Source organism: Neopsephotus bourkii, unplaced genomic scaffold (assembly GCF_033783945.1).
Source record: "Neopsephotus bourkii isolate Nb327-2 ecotype Australia unplaced genomic scaffold, CSIRO-AGI_Nbou_v1 NB_1433, whole genome shotgun sequence".
Lineage (NCBI taxonomy): Eukaryota > Metazoa > Chordata > Aves > Psittaciformes > Psittacidae > Neopsephotus > Neopsephotus bourkii.
In genome coordinates, this window is record NW_026901910.1 from 6,028,303 (window position 1) to 6,051,297 (window position 22,995).

Genomic DNA, 22,995 nt, shown 5'->3' on the forward strand with positions numbered 1-22,995 from the left:
ATCCCATCTATCTCAGGCAGGTCAATGCTCTGTCACCCTTCCTACCCATCCCCACAAAGCAGAGGGCTCTGGAGGGAGCTGCGGGTGCCATCCTGAGATTTATGGCCTCTTTATTTATTTATATTGATTTTTAAAACTCTTTCTAAAGGGGGAACCAAAGTGCACAATGACTCTCCTCATCCCTGGGGGCCAGACAGTGATTAGTGCTTAATGCATCTGCTATTGCTCATGCAGCTGGGGACACTCAGGCACCATGCAGACACCCAAACTGGGGTGAAACCCCTTACCTGAACAATCCCCTGCTTTCTGAAGGCAAAAAAGGCCAGCATGGGACCACACCACCCCCATCCCCATGGCCACCAGGGTCCTGCACAAGCTCCTAACTTCCTTTGCAGCTCCTGAAAGTCCCTCTGAAACCTTCTTCCTTAAGCTTAAAGCTTAAAGGAAGCTTAAAGTAATGTCTTTACAGCCCCGCGGTGGTTCAGACTAAGTTGTTGCAATGATTAATTACCCTCTCTTCAAAAACTGGATGCCACTTCTATTGTAAATGAGTCCAGCTTCACCTTCCAACACTGAGTCCTGATAGAGTCTTTGCTGCTAGATTAAAGACCTGTCTATTTGCAGGCACTTCTCCCCCACAGACAAATATGCAGACCACAACCAAATCACCTCTTAACCTCCCTTTGATAAACTAAGCAGGCAGAGATGCTTCCCTTGCACTCCAAGGCAAGACTTACACGCTTCAAGTTACCTACATCTTTGTTTCAAACCAAGGTGGTGCCTTTCCTCCCATCCTCCTTTGAGAAACCCTCTCTGGAGCTGCACACAGCCCCTCTATAAAGGTCCTGTTCATACACACACCACCACCTATAAGCACCCTGTGTTCCTCACGTGTTCCCTGGGGTGCTTGTTGCCCAAAGGATTCCTGTATATACTGAAAGAGTGACACAGGCTGAGGGACAAGGATTATTATTCCTGTTGTCTAGATGTAGGAACCGAAGCACAGAGATGAAGTGATTTGCCTAAGGTCATGCAGAGTTTGAGGAGCTGCCTGTGCCTATCCACGGCAATAGTTACTTAGCAATAACAGTAATGATAGATGGCAATAAAGAACATGGTTCAGCTCCTGGACCTTGCTACTCTGATGATATTCCAGGCACCTATCTAGCCCTCGTTGTCCTGAAAACGGGATTCATCACAGAGGTACACAAGAGACCTGGGATGAGAGGTTGCTCAGGGGGTTTTCCATCACAGGGAAGAACGGAAAGACCCTGCTTGAGCACCTGATCTCCCACTGGCTCCAGAGTGGCTGTCCCAACACCCCCATCATCTAGAAATACACAGACCAAGGTCCAACAGCCACCTGAATCATAGAATGGTTTGGATTGGAAGGGACCTTAAAGCTCATCCAGCTCCATCCCCCTGCCACAGGCAGGGACACTTTCCACTAAGGCAGGTTACTCAAATCCCCATTCAAGCTGGCCTTGAATCCTCCCTCCAAGTGCACTGGCTGCAGTTTCTTGCCTGTCTGATGCCACACCAAAGGCAGGGGGGACCTTTGCCTATGTAAAGCCTTTGAAAAGCAGGTTGTGATTCTTCTTGTGCTCTTCAAAGCGGAGACAATCCTATTCCCATACACAAGCCCCCTGCAATCCTCCCTGACCACCCTGCTCCAACACAAACACCCATGGTTTGTTTTCCCATCTCCCTGGTGACTCAGCAAAGCTGGAAAAGGGTTATTTTTCCCTTCCTATCCAACATCTTTCTCCCCCATAAAGCTATCAGTGGCCAAACATGACAGGCAGCGGAGATGGCAGCCTGGGTGCTGAATTAGCAGCACTACATTCCACTGCTGGCAGGATACTTCCGATAGCCTCAGAGATTAACGCAGCCAACAGAAGCAATTCTGTTCTTCATGCTGCCAAGTACCCATGGCCAATACGGTTCTCCTCACTTCTCCTGACACAGTCCCACTTCATTCTCCTAAGCTGCCGATTAGGCAGTCAAAGGAGATCAGAAAACATCCCGAGCATCCACGTCGCTTTGCTTACTCCTCGCTGACAAGCTGACATGGAGAGATCCCAGTTCAAAAGGAAACGGGCCAGCACAGCCCAGGAAAATCTCATTTTAATTCACTTTGGGTTGTTTTTTCTCTCCCCCTTTTGCCTTTTTTCTTCCCTTCTCCTTTTTTTCTGAGATGCAGGTGAATTCATTTTCATAAACTATCAGTTCCCATCAAATCCATCGCATCTATCTCTCTCTATACAATCCCTTCAGCAGAAGATCTCGCTCCCACTCTGCCTTCCACAGCTGTGTCAGAGCGAGCAGAAATACCAAGCGTGGGTGGCACTACGAGTTCCCAGCTCTCTCTAGATGTGAATATCACTGAGCTTAAACGTCCTCGCCGTTCCATCTAAAACATATGGCTTTAATGTATCACCAGTCACTTCCCATCAAGATCAAAGTTTAAATAGATCTGTGGATTAGGACAGGAACAGCAGGTGCTGCTCGTGGGTCTAGACCAAGGGACCTGGCTCAGCAGCACAACAGGGTTGAGCTGGGATGAAGGGATGCTTCACAGCTGGAGCATGGCTGCGTGGAGGTGGACAGAGGGACCGGTGTTTGGGAATGGGGTCAATCCAGCTGCTGCATCCCTCAGTCGCCATCCTTCCACAGATATAGTGCAACATCCCAAAGATGCTCGCATCCAGCTGGGAGCATCCACAGCAGCACAGACTGATGCAGGCAACATCCCCCAGCTCCATACCCCAGCAGGATAGGGGGAAGGAAGGACACGGAGGAAGGTGGGAAGCCTGACTGCAAGAAGGGATAAAACCAGGTCTGCTACCACCTCCATTTTGCTGGTGCTCACAGAGACCTCCTCACGCTCTTCTTTCATCTCACCCTTTTCCTTTTATTATCCTCTTTCCAGGCACAACCTTGCTCTCAAGAACTCGGTTTCTCTGCACTTTGTAGGCAGCACTTGCCCTTTCATCAGGGCCTCAAGGGGCTTGAACACACGTCAGGCTCTTGCCCGTGGCTACGCTGGACCAGGCAACGCCAGCAAGGCAAAAATCAAAGCAAGTAGAGGATGCTCAGGCTGTGGTTTTCACGCACAACTCAAGCCCCAGCCCGCAGTGGGTGATGAACCACAGTGGGATCAACGAGACTGAAGTTGAGCAATGGAGCTCTTGCACTCAGCCTTCAACTACAACAGCAAGTCCAGTTTCCCTCTTTCAAATGACGATTCCCCCAAGTATTTAAGCTTCAACTCAGTGATTTTACCAAAGTCTCCAGTGAATTAAAACTCCTTTTTAAGTGCTCAGTGGTGCCATTTGCTAAGTTACGTGGCTTAATTGAGAATAGCTTTCTGCCTGGATAGTGAGACATAATAAAGGAAACACAAAACAAACCAGACCTTGCTCCTTTCTGCTCTCTTTTTTCCCCCCTTTCCAAAACTAGGTTATTTATACTTTAATTAAAGCGAGCACAATGGAACTCCAGAAGTGAGTTTGGCCATGGAGCGTTATCTCAGCTTGGCTTGGAAGATAAACAAGCTCCAATACTCTCCATGTGGCCCTTCACAGAGGAACGCAAGGCTCCCACTCACAATTCATCTTAAACCATCGCAAGATGATGCCCATTAGAGGGGAGAGGGGGGGTGTTAATGAGATGAAGTGTTAGAAGGGGGGGGGGGAAATGAATAAAAGCACCAGCATGAATAGCACATGAGAGGCAAATGAAATAATGACTCTGCTCACCATTGTTACACCACCACAATAAATTCCATGTAATTCCTAAAGGCCGACCCGATTTCTTTCCTACTTGCTGCTTCTTTTTTCCCCTCTTCCTCCCCCCCTCCCCTTTTTTAAGTTCCTTTTTACAGTTTCAGAATTATGCTTTAATTAGCATAACATTTAAATTAGCGAACGGAATCTTAATTAGCTGAGGAAATCGACTTTTGTTGGAGTGCTTGCTAAAACAAATAAATCCTCTTCCTCTTTCAAGAGCCATTTGCTTATGGCACATTTAATAGCCCAGTGTACCATAAACAATTGGAGACAAGGAGAAGTAATTAAATTAGAAAACATGCCGACAGAAGTACCCCAGTCTGGCCTCCTGGAGCTACAAGAGGATAATGGAAAGCTTCCTCCAGCAGGAAAAGTGGCCACACTGGGTCTCTTCAACTGTTGTTTGCACAACTTCAGGCTCGGGTTCAATACTGGAGCCCCACAGGGTTTGAGCCCTCACCCAACGCATTCAAACTCTCAACAGGAAAGGGCTGTAGGAAGTTCAGCCAAAGAGAAAACCCCACAAATGGTGCTTTCTCTCATGGAAGAGCCTTGCTGGAGAGAAAGCCAATGGTGATGAAGGTCTGGGTGCCGTGGGGAAGAGTGGGAGAGGAGCCACAGGCTTCAAAGCCAAGATAAATCCCTACCAGAAACTTCCTTAGCTGCTCCTGAAGTGAAAACAGCTAAGACACAAGGGAACGAGGTTCTTGGTTTGATCTAGCTCTGCCCCATGCCTGGTCCCTCTCTCCTGGGTGGGAAACATCTCCCCCAGCTTTAGCCATCTCTGCACAACCAGCACCTGAACAAGGAATTCGTTTCATCTACCCTGAAAGCATATTATCTGATAAGAACAATACCCTCATTCTGAGGCTCTTCTCTATCCTTGTGCCCAAAGAGTGTCAAGGCAGGTAGCTCAGGCCACACCAATCATGTTTTGCCTTCTCCACACTATAAATACGACAAACTTTTCCCACTCCTAAAAAGTAGTGTCTTTCATTAGTATTTAAATGCCAGGCTTGTGGATGACAGAGGTAAGACAGACAGCATGATGCAGCACCCACCCAAGCACCCCAGCAGTGATTCTGGTCATCCTTCGGAGGATGCAACAAAAAGAGGTGATCTTACCCCTCTACTCTGCTCTGGTGACACGCCACGTGCAGCACTGTGTGCAGTTCTGGTGGCCTCAGCATAGGGAGATAGAGCTGTTGGAGCAAGTCCAGAGGAGGCCACGAGGATGCTCAGGGGCTTGAGTAGCTCCTGTATGGAGACAGGCTGAGAACATCGGGGCTGTTCAGCCTGGAGAAGAGAACCTGCATGGAGACCTCAGAGCAGCTTCCAGTGTCTGAAGGGGGCTACAAGGATGCTGGAGAGGGACTCTTCATCAGAGACTGGAGTGGTAGGACAAGGGGTGATGGGTTCAGACTGAAACAGGGGAGATTTAGGTTGGAGATAAGGCAGAAGCTCTTCCCTGTGAGGGTGCTGAGGCGCTGGCACAGGGTGCCCAGAGAAGCTGTGGCTGCCCCATCCCTGGCAGTGTTCAAGGCCATGTTGGACACAGGGGCTTGGACCAAGCTGCTCCAGTGGAAGGCATCCCTGACCATGGAACTGGATGAGCTTTAAGCTCCCTTTCAACACAAACCACTCTGAGATTCTATGGTTCTAAGAATAATAGTCTTAGATCTCCTGCATTCCCAGCTTTTAAAGACAAGCAGCAATATTCTCAGTCTATAGAGGTGGGAAACAGCAAGATCTAAAGGAGGATGTTCTCATGTCTTCCTCTGCATTGCAGAGGACTGGAAGACCATTGCACACCGAGCATCTTGTACTGAGAAGCAAAGCCCTGGGTGGCCCTACATGTGGGAATGCCTCTTTCCAGAGTCCCTGTTCTCCAACACAGCCCCAGCAGCTGAAGATGGAGAGTTTCCAGCAGCAGGGCTGCTCTATCCCGCTCCGGCCAGGCAACTGCTGAGAGCAATAAAAGTTTAATGGCTCCCAGTAGGTCGATTCAGAAAGAATGAAAACGCTATAAATCCAGCATAGTGCTTATGTGGAGCTTAAAAACAAACTGCTCCAATCACACTTAGCCAAGTCGTCCAGTCTTCACAGAAGACAGGGATGAAAATGAAAGCTTTAACCTCAGCCATGCCTTGGGCAGCATTCAGGTTGGGAAGAACAAACAGAGTTTGGGCTCACTGCAAGCTTTTCTTGGCTTTTCTTTCACTTAGTGGGATGGAAACTTGTGCACATGCATCCCTCGCACAAGAACTCACGCTCAAAGGCATCACCAGGACTCACAAGGCAGATGAACTGTGTGAAACATGTCAAATCAAGCGAAACACTCCTGGTTTTCCAGGCAAATTAGCTGTGCTTAGAAGCCCCTCCTAAAAGCTTTCCTACATGGAAGCTTCCCCATGCAAAGTTATGCCATACCCACTGCCTCATTTCTCCTCTGGGTGCATTGTAATAGACAACGATTTTCAGTAACAGCCTCTTTCAAGGAAGATGCTCTATTACGGGTCTAACCCAATCCCGGCTGCCACTCTCGCTTCATCTTATCTCTCTTTCTTCCTTGCTTCACTACACAGCTGCAGTCTATGGTGCCAGCTTCTTGGGAGGATGGGAAAAGCAGAATTCCTTATATAATCAGTGTCTCTGCTCCAACCAAGGCAAAGACACACCACTGGCCTATCCATCCCGTGCCCATTTGGGCTAATAAAGCAAGGGATGCAGACGGCTGCAAATCACAATTAGCTTCTGCTTTCTGGATGGGGAAAAGAGATAGTTGGCAGAAAGAAGCCAAAAATCAGCTTTTTCCACCCACGTTCTCGTGTGTCATCCTCTGGGTTCACAAATTATTTCTCACTCCCTAGCAGGCTGTTCTGTCCTCAGCAGAAAGAGCCATTAGGTGGCAAGGGGAGGCCAAGAGCAGCGCTTCACAAGTACACCAACACATATCTTTACCTGACCTCAGGGTCTGCAGATCCTCCAGATCTCTTGGAAAACCCATGGCGTGAGCAGCACAGCCCTTCCTGAGCCCATCAGATATTCCATCATGAATACCCAGGGAATTCAGGCTCTTTTCCATTTGAAACCTGTCATAACCTCATCTTTGTTTTCCCTTTCAAAGCATCCACCATCAGCATTCACAGCAGAGTCCAGCCAAAGCATCCCACACAACCATCTCCCATGAGATATCTGCTCTACCTGCAGTGCAGGGTTGAGGAGATAAACCAAGTGATCTTTGCTTCTAATCTCTGAGAGAGTATCTTCAATAGCAAGAGGATGCTTGTTACTGCTGGGATAAGGACACCCAGACTAAAGGCAGGCTACCCTCCAGCATCTCCCATCCACAGCATTTATTTGCACCCACAGACCAATAATGCTTCATTTTTAATAGCAACCCTTGTTTAATCTTTTGACCCACCACTTCTAAAGGTCAGAAAGCTCCTGAGATACCCTGCACATAACCACATTGCACCACATGAATGCCAGTCAGCCAGCAGCATTCTTGCCCCAGAGATTAATGGTTCATGTTGTAGTGATTCAATTAACAAAATTAGGTGTATATTACATCACAGAAGCTGAGCTGGCTTCAAACAAGCTGTGTTCTCATCCCAAATAACACTTTCCACAGATGTAAATACACACAGAACAAAAAACTCAATGAAAACCCAATAAACCAACAAGAAACTCTCTTCTGGTAGAATACCAAATGGTAACCAAATTACACATTGCAACCACTAGAACTTCCTCCTTAGGATACTCCCATCCCTAACCTGCTTTGCTGGGGTAGGGGATGCTCAGGATACAAGATGGGATGCAGACACCAGCTAGGATGCTGCAGCAGAGCAAAACAAGCTGGAGCTGGAGGAGTGAGGTGTGTGACGGAGAACAAGGCAACCCCCTGCCCAACACCTTCATTCCTTCCACACCATGAAGCCATCTCTGCTATGTATTTAATTCTTTCGGTAGCTTTCACCCTCCTGGAACTCAGACACCCAAAAAAGGCCCAGCTTCACCCTCTAAGCCATTATTTCAGCAGTATTTATAGCTTTCCAAGAACAAACAAACCCATCACGCCGAAGCCTGTGCGTTAATGGCACAGCCTCGGGGTAGATGACTTTGGGGAAATCACTGCGGCAAGCGCTGAATGGTGATGGATGGGGAAGGAAAGAGGGGGAAAGGAAAGGAAAACCAGCAGCCTGCAGAAACAGGGGGACGATTCTGTGGCTTGAGTAGAGTCACACCTCCTTGCTCCAGTGATAAATTTGCTCCATTAGGCCTATAAACCATACTTTGCCATCACCGCACTGCAAAGTACGGGCTCACGCTCGGTAATGACCCTCTCAAGGCAAACACATGCCCAAAACAAACCCTTTCCAAAATGCATAATAACTCCTTCTGCAGTCAAACCTGGACTCAGGCTTTGGTGCTTCCTCCATGCACTGCAAACCTCCAGGTGAAAAAAGGCTGATTAAAACCCCTCTGCCACATCCCAGGCTGCACCAACACTGGTGGGCTTCCCAACACACAGCCCTTCAATGCTCAGCACAGTGTTTTCTTTACATGCATTTAATGAGCAGCAAAGGGCTGGCATGGAGCTGATGGAAGGCGGCTCCTCTCTGACCACTCAGCTTCAGACAAGTGATTTTTCCCCTTGTTCCTATTTTCCCCAAGCTGCATCCCGGGGATTCTAATCCTGCCATGCCTCACAGGCAAGCAGAGAGGATTAACGTGCCTTGAGGTCCACTGATGGAAAGATGCCGATTCCCTCGGACACAAGCCCTGACGTCCTGTCTTAATCCTGGGCTGCAACGGGAGCGTTACTTTGGGATCTCACCCCGTGTTATTAAAGCACTCCAGATGGTTTTGATGGGGAAGAGACATCCGTTGTGATACCCCAGCTGACATCTCAGCGTCTGCAGGAACATCGCAGGGAAAATCAGATTCCCACCAGAGTGTTTGTGCAGCAAAGGGGGAACTCGGGAACTGAAGCAGAAAATCCTCCTCGACTGCTCTAAACTAATAATTGCCCAAACACCGGCTGGTAGCAATAGGGAAACACAAAATGCAACCACAAAGCAATGCCTGGCTTTGAAACCCTCTCTGCTCCTTGACCCAGAGGCACCAGCTCTGCTGCTGCCCCAAGGAGGTGACCAACCCGCGGGACACAGTGTCCAGTGGCCACCAGAGACAGCTCACCCAGCCCAGGCACCCCATGGGCAAGTGAGATGAGCTTGCTCCAGTCTCCAGTGCTTGATCCCTGCAGTGCAGCCATCTGCATCACCGTTCCTCCCATCCCTATTAACCTTTCCTTTCTCCGTGCTTTTGGATCTCCCATTTCCACATGCTCTGCTCCCCTCTCCTCCCCTTGCCATGGCCGCACAGATCCTGTGTATAGTTCAAGGTTATTTACAGGTATTTCCCTCTTTTCTGCAGCTCGCTATCAGCATTCCAGAAGGGGGGAAGCCAGCCAGAGCCTGCCTCCAGGTACAAAGCCACCTCATTCACACTGGTCAGAGGCAAGAGAGCTGGGTGAGAAAAGCAAAACTTGCTTTTCCTCTAAGAAGGAGACCTATAAGGAGGTGCTGCAGGATGCTCCCTACCCCAAGCTGAAGCTGGATTCCAGGAAGCATCCCACTTCCCAGTGTGCAGCCCAATTGGGATGGGAAGGAGAGGCTGCCACCCTCCATCCGCATCCTGCACACACCTGGGGAAAGAGATGTCACTGCGATGATGAGCGAGCAGATAGTGTGGCCGTGAGCAACAGAGGCAGGGGAAGCTCCTGGTGGAGACCAGATGAAGGGGAAAGCTGGTACTGGGAGCAGGCAAGCTGCCCTGGAGGCGGGAGCAGGCGGTCACGGCAGCCTAACCTTCAATCACTGCAAGGCAGTGGTGCTTGGCTGCAAGCAGAATAAAGAGAGATCACTGCGGCCTTTTAAAGAGCAATATCATCTCGTGTTATTACCATCCAGAGCAGCAGACAGAGAGGCTCGGCACAGCAGGAGGGCTTAGGAGGAGTTTGGCTGCTCTGGAACGCTTTTTGAACCCTGTTGGCAGAGCATCCCTCTGTGTCCTTCCCTGCCAACCAGGGAATGGTTTTCCATAGGTGAAGCTAATGAGGCTGATCATCCACCGATGCTGCTTGGCAAAATGCTGTGGAGCTTTTGCTCATGGACAAGACCAGAGAGTCTTGCCCCAGACCTTCATTATCATTCTGGGGTTTGATGACTTTGGTTTCTCCCTCTGCATCAGCAAGTCCCTCCTGCCAGCTCCTGCCAGCACAGATGATAGCACAGACTCCACAAAGACAGGAAAACAATAACCAGGACCAAAATGACTTGGAAGAGCAGTGCCAGAGCCACATTTTCTTTCTCTCCTTCCCAAGGGAGTTGAACAAGGACTTTTTAGGGGATTACTAGCTTGTGGGACAGATAAGATGTTTTTCTAGCAAAGAAACCCTGCCTGGATGGCTGCAGATGGAGGTGGGAGGCAAGAACATCACTTGAAAAGGCACCTTGGAGTTAGAAGGCACTATTTGGGTTAACCTAAGCTGACCTCCAGCTAAGAGCTCCTGTTCAAGCCAAGCTCTCCCAGTGTGTCCACCTGCTGTGAAACCTTCTCAGCCACTTATTTTTGGCCATCAGCAATAACACTGACTCATGATGCTTTCACAACTACAGTAATGCAAGTCACAGTGATGCTCCTGGAAGATTTTTGCCATTGTTTCTATAGGACACTTTCCCTTTGAGAAGACCTTTATGAACTTGGGGGAGTCCACACTTGAACATACAGCTCTGAACACTACAGTCCCCTTGGGTGAGGGACCAGCTGCCTAGCAGTCAGGTATCCAGCACCAACCTTCATTTTGGGATCTCCTACCTTCCACTGCAGCCCAAATGAAGACTAATGATGACGGTCCCACCCCTCCACTGCATGCAAGAGCATCTTCTCCTTGAAGCGAACTATGAAGATGCAGAAGGCAATAACCTTTAAAACTCAGCTTCCTCTGCAAATCAAACCCACGTCTGACCCTGTGGCAAGAGAACAGCTCAACTGATGATAAGGAAAACAGCAGAGCAGACAAATTTAACTCGACTGGATTATGGGAGACCAGCGCTCCCCAGGTTCTCCATCGGAGGCTCGTCAGGAGTCTGCAGTGAGCTGTTCCAAGAAGAGGCAATAATTGAATTTGTTTTCATTTAATTTGAAGTCCCTTTAATTAAAAGCCAAGCTCGTGTGTGCAGAGAGATAAAGCTGAGCACGTGGACACCGGGGGTAATTTGGGTGCTGAACACCATAATTAATTGTCAACGTGGAGGTCAGGAGATGGGCTCTATCTCCCCACAATCAGTGCAGCACCCTGGCACCCCCACCCAACCAGCATGGGCTCGCCAGCGTTGGGAACGCTTAAGTGATTTTTGAAGCTCTAATAGCAATTATAGAGCAGCGTGGAGGTTAATTTGCAGAGTTCATTAATCAGAGAAATAAACACGTCAGCAGAGAGGGGAAGCAGAGGAGCCCGACTCGGAGATGGAGAAGGCTGACCTCGGCACAGATGTTAACCAGGGAACTGGGGACAGTGGTTGGCATTCTCAGCCCTGGCTCTTCAAACCCTCAGTTATTCACCCTGGAGCTCTTGCTAGCCAGAGCTCCACATGGTGTTAACTGGATGACAAGACCATATCGCTCTCTAGCTGGTAGCTCTGGTCCTCTTGGTCCTCCTATTTCCACGTAATCTCAGCTTCTCACAGACCAGCTTGGGTTGGAAGGGACCTTAAAGCTCGTCCAGTTCCAGCCCCCTGCCATGGTCAGAGACACCTTCCATTGGGCCAGGTTCCCCCAAGCCCCATCCAACCTGGCCTTGAACACTTCCAGGAATGGGGCAGCCACACATCCCCTGGGCACCCTGTGCCAGCGCCTCAGCACCCTCATAGGGAAGAAAGAGCTTTTCCCTTATACCCAAACTGAACTCCCCCATTTGAACCCTGTAGTGTTCATTTAGGTTCCATACTCTCAGGGGATGTTTCTGGAGGGGCTCCTCCTGTACCTGCTGCTGGGGGAGCAGCAGGAAGGGAGGCATTGAGGATGCACACACATGGAAAGGTGGCTTAAGAGAGTGGAGCACTGACAGCTTTCTCTCAGCCTGGTAATTGCTCCCTGGAGAAAGGCTGTACATTGCACTGACTTTTCCTTCCCTCATTCCTTCCCCACGGGCTATTTTAGAACTAGTTTCTGAGGTTGTTTTTAAAGCTATGGATGTACTCCATACATCCATATGAAGACTTGTGCTTGCAAGGCAATGGGTAAAAAGAGTCCAAACCCACAAGGATCTGCAAGTGCATATCAGCCGTGAGCCACTGCCAATAGAAAGGCAAAGAACCAGCAGGAGATGCAAGGAAGCCTCCAGTCGCCTCTATACACCAGAGAGGAATCAATAACCAACACACATACACGTCACTGTTGTCTTCTGCCCTTCCTGCTCTTAGCAGGAGCCCTGTAACATTACCAAGGAGCAGCTTAATGCATCTCCTCTGTGCTCATCTCCTCCTTCCCCCCCCCCATCACTAACTCCAGGTCTGGGGACTCAGCCAGGATCACTGTTAACTTTGCTGCCTGCTCAAAGTGTGCTTAATTAAACGTTTTAATTAAACATCTACAAGAGTGATTGCCCCTGTCATCCGCGCAAGGGAAGGCTAATAGAGTCCCTTTTATCCAGTCCAGCAACGTGCTGCTGGGCACCAGTCTTGGGTGTCTGTAAGGAACTGGGTCCTTACCTACACCTGAGCAGGACGTAAACCCCGGAAGCTTGGGCATAGAGACAGGAGGATGCAAACACCCCAATGGTGGCATCACTTGATGGATCTTGTTTCCTCAATGTGTTTGAACCTCAGACCTTTGGGAAGACCTTCAAGAAACTGCTTTCAACCTCAGAATAGGGAGTGGTATATATCAAGCCCACTTAGCGCCAGCTCCATCCTTCCTCCCTTTTCCTCCTCTTCCTCCCTCTCCAGGTGCCAACACAGAGCACCCTCTCAGTGCTCATCCTGATTGCAAGTGAAGTGTTTGAGCTGGGTTTCAGAAGTTTTCTCCCTTGGTGCCAGTCAAGAACAAACAAAGGATTTGTTTCTGGGGGGAGTAAAAAATTCATCAAAATCAAAGCAAATCAGGAGCCAAAACGCACAGATCTGCGTTTGAGGAAGCAGGGAGAGAGCACACTTGGAAACTTTTTGATCAGAGCCTCAACTCCTAACAGAGAAAAATGCATCCATAATTTAGGAGAAAATAATTTATAATTTAGCTGGAAATTCATCAGCCTCCTCTGACAAACAAGATTTGCTGTAATTCCCAAGAAGCGCAACAACAGTGCTGAAGGCTTCTGCTTCCAGAGCTTGGGAATTGGAAAAGATGTGCCAGGGACACCCATCCCGGCTCCCTTAAATCCCCCAGAGATGTTCCTGCATCCCAGAGTCCCCTTCCCTCTACAAGAGCTTTAAAGACCCCAAAGCATCCAATCCCTCCAGCGTGACTGTGCTGTGGTGGGTACCAGCACCTCCCTATGCTCCATCCAGCACCGAACGCCAGCTCTGCAAGGTGAACAGCAGCAGGCAGGGCAGAACTGTGCAGCTCTGAACCCTCCTGCTGCACTCTTTATCCAGGAAGATTATGAGGTTTACTGCTGCTTCTCCATTACCTTAAATAAAGCAGCCTTTCAAAATTGCTTCAGACATATTAGATCATGTACTTTTTACACTTCCAGAGACAGTGGTTATACCATCTCTTTTAACAACACTGGGCAGAATCTATTTTCTTCTTCCACTGAGCTGAAAAATACTGTTTTCTCGAGGAAGAAGAAAAAGGAGGAGGCAAAAAAAAGCTATTGATTTTGTTTAGGGTCAGAATAAAATATCATTGGAGTGGGTGTTGAAATCCTCAGCCACAAATTATTTCCAAAGTGACAGTTTGGGCTGGGAAGATTTTTTTCTTGTGCAATAAGACAAAACAAAAGAAAGATTGTGTTGTTCTTCTCTAGGTTTCCACAGGCTCCAGCTGGGTGTATTTAGCATTTCAATCTATTCTCTTCCCATTCCCATCCCTGCTGGAGGTGATGCACAGCCAGGGGCTGTGCTATGGGGTAAGGAGACATGCTCCGGGGGTGAGATCTGGAGGAACAAGCATCAAAACCATGAGTGTAACAGCATTTCCCCCCTCCTATGGCTTTCTGTTGGACCCTGGGCTACATCCTGCCCCTCTGCCATGCAGGAGAGATGATGGTCCCTAGCACACCACAACACAGCATCCCTATGGCCAGGACAAGTATTTGTCACACTGCTTTTGAAGGCAAAATACCCCCAGGAACCCCAGAGCTCGCAGCAAAGTTTCACTTCTGCAAAGAGTCAAGAAAATTAACTCCCATTTATATGCACAAGCCACTTCCCTCTAATCTCTCCACCCATCTCTGCTCTTCTGCTGCTACAAGAGATTGAGTATTGGCTTTAAATACAATCGTTTCTTTATAAATAAAGAACAGGCAACACTTCTGAAAGGGAAACCAGATGTCTACGTCCCTCTTCTGTGCTTCCTGCTCCTCAGCATTGTGTGCAGGAGATAGGAACACGCCACTAGAATGAAGAGATTTGCAGGTCCCTGCCTTCCTCTCTCAATCTTATTTGGTTTTATTTAGATTTATGCAAATGGCAGAAGAGGTCATCTATCCATATGCTCTCAATGCCCTTGATGTAACTTTAAAATGCAGACAAAAATGTCCTGTGCATTGCAGTGGAATTCACTACCATGCGCCACCAGGAAGGCAGGGAACAGAAAAGCCAAATTCCTCCCCTGCTTCCAGTGCTCCCACCTCTTCCCTGGCAAGCACCTGCACACACACGTCTATTTTAGCCTCCATCAGCTCTTTTCCTTCCCCATCACCATCTGTTTTCCCCAAACATCTGCTCAACACCTGTCCTTACCAGTCACTCCATCCAGAAGCTGCTCCTGCCCTCCCGTGCAGCAGGCAGAAGGATCATTCAACCCATCAGATCAGTACTTCATGCTTCTGATCATGGTGAACTTAGAAGCTTCTTGGTTTCAAGGAGCCAGCTTCAAGGAGAAATAACTAAAGGGCTGGAAAAGCATCATTACACAGCCCTCATGGGATTGCTAAACTGGTCTCATAGTGTTACCATGGTCAACACAGGTCAAGGTATCCCCAAGCACACAGAGGCTATTGTGACATGCCAGGATGGTCTGGAACACGGATGAGCCAGCCCATGTGGGGCAGGAAAAACATGCCCATGATTCAAGCTACAGCACAAGGATGTCAGCTTTTAACTCCTAAACCTCCTGGAGCCACCCTTCAACCAGGAGCCCAGCTGCCTGCTGCTGGTTCCTGCCTCCGAGATGGATTTCTCTGCAGCAGCTCTTCACGGTTCCCGGCCATCTCCCCTTGGGAACATGCGCAAAGAGTGAACTAATGAGTCTATTAGACTTAATTAAGCTAATGTGAAATTATTTACTTAATCTGGGAAGATCTTATGATGGCAAGAAATCCCTATGGGAAAAAAAGCATACAGCTGCCTCGCACGGTCTAGTGCAGAGCTCACAAGCAAGATGCTCGATTGCATGGCAGGGATGCGATGGACCAGAGGGTCCTGCAGCTGCCTTTGGAGCCCACCAGCAAATTCATTCAAGTCTAGAACCTGGGGAAGGAGAGCTTTCAGGAGTGGTCAGTCCTTCTTCTGTCTCCTATGGACAACGAGCATCCCTCATCCTCCATCACCCGCAGCCAGGCTGCACCTCCACACGGCAGGAGCACATGGAGCCAAGGCTGCAGAAGGGAAAAGGGATTTTGCAGGCCTTTTTTTTCTTCCCCTTTCTGTAAAAAAGCTTTGAATTCTTAATACAACCGAGTTCCTTTTACCACTTATTTTGTTTTGTCATGCACTACATACAATTACACATCTCTAATCCGCAAATCCTCCCCTGACACCACAACACGTGCCAAGCCCTTACTTGCTACAGCCTTTCCAGATGAGCTCACATCACAGGCTCTGGGTTGCCCTTCCATCACCCACAGCCTTGGTGCTCCAAACCTGGATGCCCCCCATCCCCAAGGACCAGTGTTTGCAATGGTGATGCTCCATCTCTTGCCCTGCATAGAGAAGGGATCTCCATTCCTGGCATCACAACCAGGAGCCCTTGCTGGCACTAAGTCCTGGAGAAGGAGCTTCCCTCCCTCCCTCCTGGCTTCAAGGAGCTCAGCTCAGCATCTCTGAGACGGAAATCACATTTCCTAAATCTCCCACAGTGAATCAACTCACCAGTCAGATATTAGCTCAGCAAAAAACTGGCAGGCAAATGATCTCATTAATAATCAGCACTATCAGGAATTTCCGCTTTTCCCAGTCAGCCAAATAGGCAGCAAACCGGGAACACGATGAAGTTATCTCCCCAAGGTCAGACAACAGCAGCACTGCAACCAATTCACCTCTTCATGCCATCCACAAAGGGACACCAAAGCCTTGGTGGCCCTTATGATGCTCAGCCCCTGCTTCTCCATCCATGGGTATTTGCATCCATCAAACACAGGGAAAGAAGAGCTAAAAGCTCCCCCAGTGCACTGGTTGATGCTCAATCCCCAGCCAAGCCCTGGAGGGCACCAAGGTTCTCCTTGCATGTGGGTGCTTTGAAACCCAGGGGAAGGGGGCCAGTGAGAGCCTTTTACAAGGCTATAAATGGCCAAGGAGGGTGCAAACAAGGGGGTGAGTTCCTTCCCCGCCATGCAGAAAGCTTCGCTGCAACCTCAGACCCTCTCCAGACCCCAGTCAAGAAAAGGAGGAGGAAATAAGAGAGCCATCAATACCCAGAGCTCAGCACCAAAATCCAGCCTTTGCCTTGGAAAGTGTAATTTATTCAAGCTGCTTTATTATTGCAGAGCCCAGCATAGACAGGGATTATGGCGAGGTCACAGGTGGAGCAATCACAATAATAAGGCTCTACAATAGTAACGTTGGGGAAGTATCTCGTGTGAATGCAGCAGCACGATGCCTTTCTCCAAGCCCAAGTGTCTGAAAGCAAGCAAGAGCATCCCAAACTCAACGCCAAAGTGGCATCCAAGGCAACTTTAGGGGGAGCAATGGGGATGGAGACTTCACACACACTCCATGAACCCCATTAGGCATATGTGGAGGAAAGGGTGTCTGTATATTAGATTTTAATTAAGCAGTGTTAATTATAATCTATGAGATGTGCTTACTGCTTATCTGATAATTATGAGAAAGCCAATTTGGCTGCTGGCTTGTGACTAATTAAGTGGAATTAGTAATGATAATTATAGATTTAATTTTTGTTTGCCTTTATTGGCATTGGGGGGAAAGAGGCTGCGAGGGATGGGAAAAGCCATGGGAAAAGGTCACAGCATCAGGGATACAGCCTGAGGGATGAGGCCTCGCCTTGGATTTCAGAGCAAAAGTGGTGGGGAAAACCCAATTTGGGGTGAAAAAGGATGTTTTGTGGGACGTGTGTGATGAAAACCAACTTCAGTTAAGAAGCATCAGTTCCATGGAGAGATTGGGCTGGTTTTGTGCATGGGATGCTGGAGTCTTGAAAGAAAAACTTGGAAATCTGGGCAACTCACAGAGGAAATTCCTTGGGGATCTCTCCCTTTCTTCCCACACTCACCACGACCCCGACTCCTGCTCCCAACCTGCTTTTCCTGCTAGAAAAAGGTGCTTTTTGAATGCTTCTGATTTCTTTTCCCACTGTATATAAAATCAACACCAAAACCTGCTCAAACCCTGGGAATGGGACTTGCACATTCTTCACCATGCCCACAGGTTGCTCTTCTCCTGGAAATGGGCCTTTTCTCCCCTCTTTGTGGTCACACAGTGCTAAAGCAGCCCCAAACTTCTTAGGAGAGCAAAGTTTTTGTACAAGGCAAAGAATTCAAACGCAAGGACAAAATAACATCAATATATTGAAGCTGGATCTCCTCCTGCAGGGGTGAACAGCAGCTTTCCACCAGGCTCGATGCCCAGGATCCGAGTTCCCCTGGGAAAAGCCATGGATAAAGGGCCAAACTATGGAGCTGCTCCATTCACTTCCCATACGAGCCAGGGATGCTCTGCCTAGCTCCTTCCCACCAACTGCATTTCTAATCTCCAGCACTGAGCTAAATAATACATGACAACCTCAGGTATAAATTACAGGCAGGAGACAATGTGGGTTGAATGCATTAAAGCAGCAGCTCTGCTGCAGCCTGATTCATTGGCAAGACCCCGCTGCACATAAGGGGGGTCCCCAGGTCGTGGTGGGGTGAGGAGGGCTCAACGCAGGGCTCAGCTCCAAAGAAAGAGCCTGACCTGACTGTAAAGAGGCTTTTTTCACCCCAAAACATAGCATTCCCAGGGAGCAGCCTTGGGAAGCAGCTGTGAGGATGAAGCACTCCTCTTTGCATGCTGTTGGTGACCAAAATAGCTGCTTCACCTCGCTGCTGCACAGCTAAGTCTGGTCCCCAGCCCTGCGGATAAAGGAAGGCAGCAAAAGGCCATTAGCCAGATCTCTAATGTCACATCAGCAAAGCATCAGCACAGCAGGCAGGGACACAGCCCTCACTCCTCCTGAGGATGAGGACGGAGGTGATGCTGCTTTCTGCCAGGCTGTGGGAGGAAGCAGGCGTGAGACAAAACCCACGTCCTGGCCACTTGTGAGCAGTAAAGATGATTTGCCAGACAGGCTATTGCACCGAGCTCTGTGGGGGCTGCTTAGGAGAAGCAGCACAGGAGATTTAATGACAGCAAACTCGCAATTCCCTTCTTTTTATTAGATTTCCTTCATTTCATCAGCACCTCCAAAATTGGCTTGTTTAAAAAGGGAGAAATTCCTCAGGAGCGACACAGTGTTCAGGCAAAAATCAAGCAGCCAACATCAGCCTGAAGTAACCAAAGCACATGTTTGGATGGACCAAATCTGATTTCATTCCTGATGATGCACAGGGTTTACGTGGCCACACGCATCCCTTCAAACTCCTTCCTGGAGCAGTGATCCAGCAGCACATCAAGATCCATTACAACAGCATCACATTCAAGTGCATTTGCTGAATCATTCATTCAGGCTCCTGTACTTAATTTCTCCACAATACATTGAGTACTTTCCCTTCCTGTCCCAAAGGGCAGTGGGATTCCTTAGGAGGAGGGTGCAAATGCCTTCAGCTTTGACCTCATGCTCAGCTCTCCATGGAAATCCTCCATTTGGCTTTCCCTGGTGAGCATCAAAGGTAAGAGATGGCACTGTCCAGCCCAACAGAGAGAAATAATAGGTTAGAGATGACCCAGCTCTTCTCTGGGATCTCTTGTTGAACACTTCTACCTGTGCTTGGCAAAGGATGAACTGCTGTTTGCTTACCTAGTCCCTCTGAAAAGAGAGAAAAGGGATTTTAAAGAGGATAATGCTTCCTAAGACGAGGTATGCTGCTGGATAAGAAAAAGACAAGGCAGAAGCCAGGAGCTGGTAAAAGCTGCAGCTTGTAATTTCATTGCACATTCTCTCCTCAATAAATGGGTTTCAGTCAGAGCATCTTTCCCATCCAACCCAAAAAGGGCCTGAAGGGCAAGCTGATTGCTCTCTGAGCACTAGGAAAATTAAGAGAGAAGGCAGAGGAGAGGGGTTTGCAGCAGCTTAGGCTGCTCCCCATCACGGCCACTGGCAGCCTATCAATCCTGCTACGGGGTTTGACAGCGCATGGGATCATCCTCACAAGGCTGACTTTAACCCTTATGAGAACAGCACATGGCACTTCCCCGCGAGGATCTCCTGGGACAAATTGCCCTCATGCAGCTCCTGCCACCCTCCAGCCACCCCTCACACCTTATTGTGCATCCTCCTCTTCCTCCCCAAGCAACAAACTCCCCCTTCGTCCTTCCTAAATCCCTGCATCCAGTGGTGACAATGCTCAGGCATCCATCCCCTGAGCTATACCATCTCCCTGCCACTGTGGAGCCTCCTGGTGCACCCATCCCTAAATCCCTGCCTCTCCTCCCTGAGAGGTCGGAGATGAGTGAAAATCCCTATGGGAAGCAGTGCCAGACATGGGATGAAACATAAGCCCTCCTTGGTAAGATCAGCACCGCCATAGGAATGCCCTGGTTAATGGCACTGCTGCCATCACCTACCCTAAACCAGCCATAGTATGCAGCTGGCTAAGCCCACATTCAGCATCAAACCCCAAAGCTAGAATGCAAGGCTGAGGACAAGGGATGGCACACGTGTCCTAAAGGTAGGAATGGAAGGAACAAGCAGCACCAGCATGTCCAGAGGCAGCAATGACAGGCAGCAGACAGCGCAGGTCAGCAGCATCACAGCAGCACTGCCCCTGCCCAGGGAGATGGGGTCAGGGTACCTGGTCTTGCTTATCAAGCCATAAGGAAATCACCTGCAGACACAGCAGCACGTCCCTTGAAGCGAGCTGCCTCCACATCCCCCTGCAAGAGGCTGGTGTCTTCGAAGAAGAAGGCTATCAGCTCCAAACAGCCGAGACCTTTAGCTCAAATCCATTAATCCTCTTTATTAAACCCAGGTCACCTCTGAGTCCTGGCAAATTAACCAGCATCTCCCCATTGCAAGTACATCAAGAGGAAACGCGCTGTAATTTTCATGGACCAGGGCTCTGGGGTCAGAGGGCTTCCCAGGCTCCATTCCCTGCCTTTGTCAATTTAAAAGGGAACATCAGCTTGTGCTTGTATAAATTACAAGAGAGGAAGAGCTGGGGCCCAGGGATGTCACAGGGCACGCCGCTGGCTGCATCCGTGCCATTGGCTCCTTTCCTGCCCAAGGATGGGAGCAGGCGAGAGCACGGCCACAAGCACTGAGTTCCCCAGGGAGGAAAACGGGGTTGAGGACATCCTCCAAACAGCTGGGGTACCACGCTGGGCATCCTCCAAGGCTACCTTGGCCATGTGCCTTCTTGCTGCTGCTAATAAATGGCACATCCCCGGTGCCAGCCCAGCTGTGGAGTGAAAGAGAGACTGGGAGGGCTTTGCTCCAGCTCAGAAGTGGGTGGAAAATTGTCCCCCTGTTGCTTGAAATGTCACCATTTGAAACATCTCCCCCTTTCTGCGCTATCCTGTTGGAGCCACGCTGCTCTGAGTGCTCCCCAAGCCATCACGGCTCTATTGCTGAAGAGCCAAGGACATTTAAGCTGGGCTGGGGAAGACCTGGGGCCAAATCCCTTCTAAACTATACATCCCATAGAAGAGCTCCAAAAGAGAAAGCCAAGCCCGGCCATGGCAAGAAACACTGTGTGGGGGCTGAAGGATAAGGGCAGAGCAGGGATTGGAGGTCACAGCAGTCCCTTCCTAGGATGGATCTCCTGCTCCTAGAAACAGCATCCTCAAGACAAGCAAACAGAGCTAAAGAAAGAGTGTTCATGGATTCTCTGAGCACAGAAATAGACATTTCTCAATGGCAAGGCCAAAAAAAGGAAATGGAAAATGTCCAAGTGGCTCTGTAAGAGCTATCAGCATCACATCTATTGCCACGCTGCTTCCCAGCTCACCCTCCAACCATATCTCAGCCACAGGGCTATAAATCCATCCTGGCTTAAGCTACTCTGGTTTTACACCAACTTAAACCAGCAGAGATTGAGCTAAGGAGCCGTGATCCAAACACCAGGATGCTCTCCCTTCTCTCAGTCCTACAGCACATGGGGTTTTCCACATGGCTTTGGGTTAGAGGTAGGATTAAACTCCCAGCATCTGCAATCTCCTGGCCATCAGCTTGTATCACAGCTTTAGGTTTTTATTAAAAACACCATTCCTTGCTGCATTTAATCACTGCAAGGTCATTCCAGTGACAGTTGTCAGCATCCAAGACAAGGCACCAGAGGAGCAGAGCCCTGTCCCGCTGTCCAGATAAAAGGAGGAGATGCTGGCTTTCATTTCCTTGTTTTCAATCGAGAGGTGCCCACCTCGGTGTGCGCATTAAGGTGTGGGTGAGCTGATGTCAGCCCCCCATGGGTTGAGATGAGAAGCTGCCGCTCACTCTGCTCATCAGAAGCCTTGAGGAGAGAAATTGCATCGTTCTCCCTGTGGTCCTCTGCCCACCTTGAACCAATTTCTGCTCCTTTTAATTCAATTCAGCTCCTCCTGACCTTGGTGGGCTGGAGTTGCAGAGTTTCTCTCAACAGATAGCACCAATTACAGAGGTGTGAAAGTGGAAGGCTTTCAATTCGGAGAACAAACCCAAGGAACTGGGACTTTATTGAACTGAGAAACAGGGGGTGGGAAAGGGGGAGCAAGCAGGGCCACAGGCTCAGGAATACTGCCTGTGCTCCCTCTAGAAACTACAGTGCTTTCGCTGACACAGGGGCTGGGGTGCTGAGAGACAGGTTCAGGTGCACAGAGCTGATGATATCAGGGGGCCAGGGATGCAAAACGCACCTGCATCCCTGGCATCACTCCTCGCTTGTTAGCAACAACGAGCTTCCACGTGCATCCCCCAATGGGCTGATTTCAGAGCCCCCTAAATCAGATCTGGCACAAACTGAGTTTGCTTCCCCTCTGTGGATCCAGGTTGGATTCAGTCTGCAGCATCTGCGTCACGATCCGTACCCATAGGCACGGCAGCATCTCCATCCACACCACGGCTTTAAACTAAGACTGCTTTTTGTCCACCCACAAAGCTATTCCCAGCCAAAGACTGTGGGCCAAGCCTCTGGAACACCAGCAGGAGCCTGGATAGATCTGGGTAGGAGGGCTCTGGCAGGATCACTTTAGCTGACTGCCTCGGCAGAGAGATCGACACGCAGATGGGCTTTATAAAAGCTGCCTTCCTACTGCACAGTACAACCTGTGATGATCAGAGAGTCCCAGACAAAAGCAGGGGATTGTTCAGTTCATGGGAAGGAAGCAGAGACAAGCACCTCCCGGGCTGAGCTCACTGAAGCTCTTTGTCCAATGCTAAAAAAACCCTAAAACTAAAGCAAGAAGTCCTACGATAGAAACCAGCGTTACTCTCACATGTAGTAATGACACTCACTACGTTCCCCCATCATCTCTGGATATTCCAGGTATTTCACAGGCTGGAATGATGCAGGAAAGCCTCCCCAGACTTGAAAACATCCCCCTCCAATCCTGTCTGACCATCCCCATCAGCACAATGCCCATGTACCAACCAAGCCGAGGGTCTCCCTTCAATCCGGATGTGACTA

At 49.2% G+C, this 22,995-nt stretch overlaps 1 protein-coding gene across 3 annotated transcripts in view; it reads right to left on the bottom strand.

The window, feature by feature from the left end:
* The window catches only part of LOC133220461 (opioid-binding protein/cell adhesion molecule homolog), a 332,740-nt gene that overhangs the window by 248,245 nt on the left and 61,500 nt on the right, over positions 1-22,995 (bottom strand). Inside the window, exon 1 of one of the 3 annotated variants that reach the window (XM_061368630.1) lies at positions 14,762-14,903. The exons of the other annotated variants lie outside the window; for them this stretch is intronic. The gene's annotated coding sequence lies outside the window, so the exon portion shown is untranslated. Of the gene's footprint in view, positions 1-14,761; positions 14,904-22,995 lie in introns of those variants that run through there. 3 annotated transcript variants of the gene reach the window in all.